The sequence below is a fragment of the Aotus nancymaae genome, unplaced genomic scaffold (assembly GCF_030222135.1).
Source record: "Aotus nancymaae isolate 86718 unplaced genomic scaffold, 86718_ANA_hifiasm-v0.15.2.pri h1tg000062l, whole genome shotgun sequence".
Lineage (NCBI taxonomy): Eukaryota > Metazoa > Chordata > Mammalia > Primates > Aotidae > Aotus > Aotus nancymaae.
The window spans coordinates 17,940,194-17,948,314 of NW_026988476.1; the positions used below are offsets into that span (position 1 = coordinate 17,940,194).

The following is an 8,121-nucleotide window of genomic DNA, read 5'->3' on the forward strand; positions in this document are numbered from 1 at the left end:
TAGATGATGCTTATATTATTTAGCTTGGTTTAATTATTTTGCATTGTACACACATATAAAACCATCACATTTTTACCCCATAAATGTACAATTATGATTTGTCAGTTAAAAATAATATTAATTTAAAAGGAAGAGCATTGCATAATGGTAAAAGGGTTCATTCTTCCAGAAGTCATAACAACCTGTAATGTATATGTGCCTAAAAACAAAGTATCAAAATATGGGAGACAAAAACTGATGGAACTGTAAGGTGCAATTGATTAATCCACTGTTTTTGTTGAAGACTTCATCCTTCTATCATAAATGGACACATCCAACAAGCAGAAAATAAACTTAAGGACATAGTTGAACTCAATAGCATCATCTATCAACTGAATATAATTGACATCCATAGACCTACTTTATCGAACAAGAGCTCACATGGTACATTAGCTAAGATAGAACACATTCTAGGCATAAAAGAAACCTTAACAAAAATTTTAAAAAAGAATGATGCCTTGTCTGCTCTCAAGCCAAAACGTAAATAAACTAAAAACCAGTAACAGAAAGATAACTAGAAAAATCTCAAAACAACACATTTCACAATAACATATAAATCAAATAAAAATGTTAAGAGAAATGAAAAAAATTGAAATAAATGAAAATGAAAACACTATAAAATTTGTGGGATATAGTAAAATTAGTTCTTAGAATTTATTGCATTGAAGGCATAGGAAAGAAGAAAGATATAAAAGTCAATAATTTAAGCTTCTACTATAGGAAAGTAGTAAAAGAAGATAAAATTTATTTCAAAACAAGAAGAAGACACAATGAAAGATAGAGCAGAAATAAATGAATTTGAAAATAAGGATAGATTGGAAGCCAGGACCTTAGTTCTCTTTCCCATCTTGCAAGATGGCGGGTGAAAAAGTTGAGAAGCCAGATACTAAAGAGAAGAAACCTGAAGCCAAGAAGGCTGATGCTGGTAGCAAAGTGAAAAAGGGTAACCTCAAGGCTAAAAAGCCCAAGAAGGGGAAGCCCCATTGCTGCCGCAATCCTGTTCTTGTCAGAGGAATTGGCAGGTATTCCCGATCTGCCATGTATTCCAGAAAGGCCATGTACAAGAGGAAGTACTCAGCGGCTAAATCCAAGGTTGAAAAGAAAAAGAAGGAGAAGATTCTTGCAACTGTTACAAAACCAGTTGGTGGTGACAAAAACGGTGGTACCCGGGTGGTTAAACTTTGCAAAATGCCTAGGTATTATCCTACTGAAGATGTGCCTCGAAAGCTGTTGAGCCACGGCAAAAAACCCTTTAGTCAGCATGTGAGAAAAGTGCGAGCCAGCATTACCCCCGGGACCATTCTGATCATCCTCACTGGACGCCACAGGGGCAAGAAGGTGGTTTTCCCGAAGCAGCTGGCTAGTGGCTTGTTACTTGTGACTTGACCTCTGGTCCTCAATCGAGTTCCTCTGCGAAAAACGCACCAGAAATTTGTCATTGCCACCTCAACCAAAATTGATATCAGCAATGTAAAAATCCCAAAACATCTTACTGATGCTTACTTCAAGAAGCAGCAGCTGCGGAAGCCCAGACACCAGGAAGGTGAGATCTTCGACACAGAAAAAGAGAAATACGAGACTACAGAGCAGCGCAAGATTGATCAGAAAGCTGTGGACTCACAAATTTTACCAAAAATCAAAGCCATTTCTCAGCTCCAGGGCTACCTGCGATCTGTGTTTGCCCTGACAAATGGAATTTATCCTCACAAATTGGTGTTTTAAATGTCCTAATAATCTAATTAAATAACCGATTACCTTTAAAAAAAAAAAAAGAAAGAAAATAAGATATAAATAAATAAAATCAATGTAACCAGAAGCTGACTTTTGAAAAGGTAAATAAAATAGATAAACCTCTGCCAGGCTAACTTAAAAATAAAAAAAGGACACAAATTACTAATATGAGAGATGGGAGAGGGAACATCACTACGATTCCATTGAAAACAGAAAGATAGTAAAAGCATACTGTGAACAACTGCATGCACACAAATTTGATAACTTAGATGAAATGCATCAATTCCTTGAGTGACATAATCTGCCAAAACTCACACAAAAAGGAATACACAATCTAGGCCTATATCTATGAAAGAAATTGAATCAATAATTAATATCCTTCCACAACAGACAGCATCAGGCCCAAAGAGGTTTACTGGTGAATTCTAACAAAGATTGAAGGAAGAGATTATATCAATTTTCTACAATCTCTTTCAGAAAATAGAAGTAGAAGGAGTAATTCTCAACTCATTCTACGAGGCCAACATCACCCTGATATCGAAACCAGAGAGACATTATAGGAAAAGAGTACGGATGCAAAAGAAAACTTCAACAAAGTATTTGCAAATTTAATCCAACAATATATAAAAAGATTTATACATCAGAACCAAGTGGGATTTATCACAAATATGCTATGCTGGTTCAACATCAAAAATCAATTAACGCAATCCATTGCATCAACAGGCTAAAAAAGTAATGAAGTTGTATCAATAGATGCAGAAAAGGTATTCGACTAAATCCAACACTGATACATGACAAAACCTCTCAGTAAACTGGGAATAGAAGAAATCTTCCTCAAGTAGACAATGAATATCTATGAAAATCCTACAGTTAATGCATCTTTAATGGTGAAAACCTGGAAGCTGTCCCACTAAAATAGAAACAAAGCAAGAATATTTCCTGTCCCGATTGCTTTTCACCATTATACTGAAAGTCCTATTAGTGACATAAAACAGAAAAAGAAATAAAAGGTATACTGATTGGAAAGGAAAAAATAAAACTTTGTTTACAGATGACATGATCATTTTAGCAAGGTTGTGAGACAAAAGGTTAATATGCAAAAGTCAATCACTTTCCTATATACCAGCAATAAAAATTGGAATTTGGAATTAAAAACACAATGCCATTTATATTATTACCTATAAAAATTAAAACTTAGGTGTAAATTAAAAAAAATGTACAAGATCTGTACAAGGAATATTACAAAACAATGGTGAAAGGAATTCAAGAACTAGAGTGATAATTCACATCTGTGGACAGGAAGACTCAATATTGTCAAGATGTCACTTCTTCCCAACTTGATCTGTAAATTCAGTGCAATCCTTTTCAAAATCTCACTAGTCATTTGGTGATACTGACAAACTGATTCTAAAATGTATATAAAAAAGAAAAAGAACCAGAATAGCTAAGACAATATTGAAGAACTAAAATAAAATTGGAGGATTGGCAGTATTGACATAAAGACTTACTGTAAATCAACAGTAATTGAGATAGCCTAATATTTGCAAAAGAATAGATAAACAGATCAGTGGAACAGAAGAGAGCACCCAGAAATAAAGCTACATGAATGTACTCAAGTAATCTTAAACAAAGGATCAAAGACATACTATGGAGAAGATAGTCCTTTCAACAAATGATGCTGGAGTAACTGGATATGCACATGCAAAACATTAAATCTAGACACTAACCTTATACCATCACAAAAATTGATTGAAAAAGATTAAAAAGCCTATATGTAAATGCAAGGCTATAAAACTCCTAAAAGGAAACACAGGAGACATTGTAGATGACCTTGGATTTGGGGATAACTTTTTAGATATACTAGCAAAGGCACAATTCATGAAAGAAAGAATTGGTAAGCTGAACTTAATGAAAACTAAAAATGTCTAGTCTATAAAAGATACTGTGAAGAGAATGAAAAGACAAACCACAGACTGAAAATATTTGCAAAAGACGTATCTCATGAAGGACCGTTATTCAATATATACAAAGAAAAAAAACAATTTTGAAAATGGGCAAAAGACCTGACACCTTAGCAAGTAATATATACAAATAGCAATATGCATATGAAAATATGCTCCACATCCTACATCATGAGGGAAATGCAAATTAAAATAAATTCTGCTAAACATCTATTACAGTGACCAAAATCGAGAACACTGACAACACCTAATGCTGATGAAGATGTGGAGCAACAGGTACCTTCATTCATTGTTGATGGGAATACAAAATGGTAAAGCCACTTTGAAAGATGGTTTAGCAATTTCTTAACTTAACATACTCTTATCCTACAATTCAGCAGTTATGCTCCTTACAAAGTACCGAAAGGAACTATAAACATGTTCAAGCAAAAACCTGCATATGGATGTTTAAAGCAGCTTTATGGATAATTGCCAAAACATGGAAGCAACCAAGTTGTCTTTCAGTAGGCAAATGAATAAGTAAACTGTCATATATCCAGACAACATAATATTATGTATTGCTAAAAAGAAATGAGCTATCAATCCACAAAAAGACATGAAAGACACTTAAATGCATATTAAAAGAAGCCAATGTGAAAAAGGTACATACTGTATCATTTCAACTACACAACACCCTGGAAAAGGCGAAACTATTGAGACAGTAAAAAATTACAGTAGTTTCCAGAGGTTGAGGGGAGGGATGGATGAATAGGTGAAATACAGAGCAAATTCAGGGCAGTGAAAATCATTTTTCTGATACTATAAAGATAGATACATGCCATTATAAATTTGTACAAACCTATGGAATGTAAACAATAATGTAAATTTTGGCCTCTGGCTGTTAATAATGTATCCGTGTAGGTTTATCAATCATAACAAATGTACCACTCTGGTGGGGAATTTTGATAATGAGAAACGCTATGCATGTGTGGAAGTAGGAGGTACATTGGTTCTGTGTCCCTTCCTCTCACTTTTGCTGTGAATATAAAACTGTCCTTAAAAAAATCCTTTAAAAAATCCATGGTGAAGAAAATTAAAGGCAGGTTATTGTTTCTTGTTTGTTTTACAACACTGCTGAGAATATGTTGTTCCCAATGAGTCCTAGGTTCTAGTCAGGGCCACAAAACTGTCACATTCCCCATGGGGTGGTCAATGAGGGTTGACAATAGTGTAGGAACAAGTGGGGCAATGCAGGCCTTTATGTGTACTCACCATTTTTGATTTAAGAGCTTTTATTACTTTTTTTCATTTGTTTCAACAAATGAAATTTGCTCATCTTTTACATAAGTGTATATTGCAGAACACGTTTCTTCATTTTCATCAGGCTCAGACATGGCTTGTCATGGCACTGAGGAAGAGATTTATTCTTCTTGACTCTGGGGTTTCCTAGTCCTTTCTACCTCCATGAGAATGGCCTAAATGAATTGAACTTCCCCAGCACTGTCTCTGCACAGTGACCTCATGGGTCTTCTTTCCCTAATCTGACATTTAAAGGCCTTTTGAGTAAAGAAAGAAGATCCTAGGGAATTCTGAAGTAGGCAAAGATGCTTTTGTAGAGTACTTCAATTTCCAACTTCACATCATTTTACTTTCAAAGTATGCCCCCATTTTCACTCACTAACATTCATAGTATTTTACCTTTTTATCATCTCGAAACATTTGAGAAATTTGTAGAATAAATTAACTCATTCTGAGATATAAAAAATCGAAAATCAGCTGAGTGAGCTCTACACACTGCAACAGAAATAGCGTCTGTTTTACAAAAATTAAAATTTTGCTAACTAAAATAAAGCACTAGCGGTTAAACGTCAACTATTAACTCATGGGTGAACAAGTGAAACTTTTCAATAGCCCTTTAAAATTTTTAACAATTGCTTCTTAAACTATGCATAAAAACAGTTTTAATATATAACACAACAAAAACACAGAACAACTTTTTCCAAAAGGTCAAGAGTTTTATTTACAAAACAATGTCTCTAGATGTGGACATTAAAAAGACTACTTCCAAGAAAATTAAATGTTTGAAGCCTGAATTAAATCCCAAATAGGCAATGTGCACCAAAACTACAAAAGACATCAAAAGTCTCTTCATCTGCCAAATGTTACCCAATTTTAGTACAGATTTTATTTCCCTTATGAATGCCATGTCCTATTCCCTGAAATCTGAATGACTAATATTGAAAAATATAAACATAGAGTGATAGGTATTATGTGCAAATTTTATTAATAGCACAACAAATAATCTTTAGTAAACAAAATGGACAGTTTCCATGACTGAATCCCAAGAATTAGAATTAGAATGACTGGATTTGTAATTTAGATACATTGTTTTTTTTACTTGGTGACTTCTTTAGGTAGTTAAATAATTGGTATTTTTTAAGCACTTAACGTGCCAGGCATGATAATAGGTTGGTAATATAGTTTATATGTTTACTTTTCACAAGAGTCCTATTTAATCGCCTTTTGCGTTTTTTCATATGACAAAACTAAGATATATTCTAAGATGATGGGAACTTGCCCAAGTTCACACACAGATGTAGTTCAGGATATGCTACCCAAAATACGGCACCTTGACATGAGTATTTTAAGTTGAAGGAATTCATCAAACAACTGAAACAGGAAGATGTTTCTGAAGCAGGATATAGAAACAGTTAATAGGAATTCACCTTGACCTTGTCTCCTGAAGCAGGCCATAAAACCTAGCTGACCTTCTCCTGAAAACAGGTCATAAGACTCTCATTTTAGGAGATTTCTGCAATATACCCAGAGGAAAGGAATATCACACAGGAATACCAAGACAAATCCAAAGGGGAGAAAAATGTAAATATTTTTTCTCAGTCCTCATAAAATCTTTGCTAGAATACCTGTGTAAAAAAGAAAGAAAGAAAAGAAAAAAGAACGATTAACAGGAAAAAATGGTATACAAATTTTACCAACATGTATATAGATACAGGAGCCATGCACAGAGTATGAGAACCAAAGGAAGTGCCAGATAACTGACGTTTTTGTACCATACTGAGGTTAGAGAAGGAACAGGGGCAAGATAGGATATGGGAGGGAGAGAGGCGGAAAGGCATGGTGAGCAAAGCAGTCTTGGTATTGCAGATGGAATCTCACAGGTAGCAACTCTCAGAAAAAACACATGGCAGCCTGCAGTAAAATTTTTTAAAGGTGTAAGACTTTTAGTCTCTTTTTTTTTGTGAGCTAATCTTTCCTAGATCCAGATAAGAGGAGCCTCAGAAAGAGTCTGTATGCATTGGTATATATTTTTACTAATGCAGATTTTCTCTACAATGCAAATCTTTCACACAAAAGGGCAGTTTTTCTGAGCTATGTCTGTGGTTTGCAGCCCTTCTGAATAGCCATATAGAAATATGCCAGAGAAGTATATTCTGTGGTGAAATATTCTGGTTCTGTCAGAACAAACAGGTCTTGCTAAATTTCCCCACAGTTTATTCCTATTAGATCATACCTTCATGTTTCCTAATCATGTTCTTCTACAACTGTCTACTTCTTCATCAGTTTAGCACAAAATATATACAGTTTTCCCTGTTTCTTTGGATCTTCATCTCTGAAGGTTCCACATTACATAAAATTTATATTAAATACATTTGTATGCTTTTCTCTTGTAAATTGTCTTTTGTTATAGGGGTTACAGTCATGAACCTAGTGATGGGTGAGAAAAAGAAACAGCTTTTTCTCTCCCACAGTTTCACAGATAGCACATGCAGAAAAGCTGGTGAGACACACATATTCAGCTAGAGAAAAGACTTGACAATCACATTTCTTTTTTTTGAGACAGAGTCTCACTCTGTCACCAGGTTGGAGTTCAGTGGCATGATCTTGACTCTGTTAGACAAAGAGTTTCACCATGTTGCCTAGGATCTAGGACTACTGAACACATTTGATCTACCTGCTTTGGCCTTCCAAAGTGCTGGGATTACAGGTGTAAGCAACTGTATCTGGCCCATACCACATTCTTAACATATGTTACTACATTCTTTACTCACCAACTTATAGCTCTCTACTATTTTTCCTGTCCTTTTCTCATTTGTTAATTTATTAATTTTCCATGACTTGAAAGGCAGAATTTTTATATAACATAATAGCAATCTGTTTTCCTTTAAAAACACTGGCTAGTTTTACATGCCATGTAAACCTCAGTAAAATGAGTACCTAAGAGAATTATATACATCTCCCATCAATTCCAAGGGATCCAGTATCCTTTTTCTGTTGCAAATCAGAAACTTTATCAGGCTAGTTAGGTTGAAGTAAAACAGGTTGAAGTAAAACCTGTTCCTGTTTTCTATTAAGCAGAGCAAACAATAGGCAACAAACAAACAAACAAATA

The 8,121-nt window shown here is 34.5% G+C and overlaps 1 pseudogene; it reads left to right on the forward strand.

The window, feature by feature from the left end:
- Positions 1-894: 894 nt before the first annotated feature.
- Positions 895-1,761, forward strand: LOC110567769 (large ribosomal subunit protein eL6-like; annotated as a pseudogene).
- Positions 1,762-8,121: the final 6,360 nt, after the last annotated feature.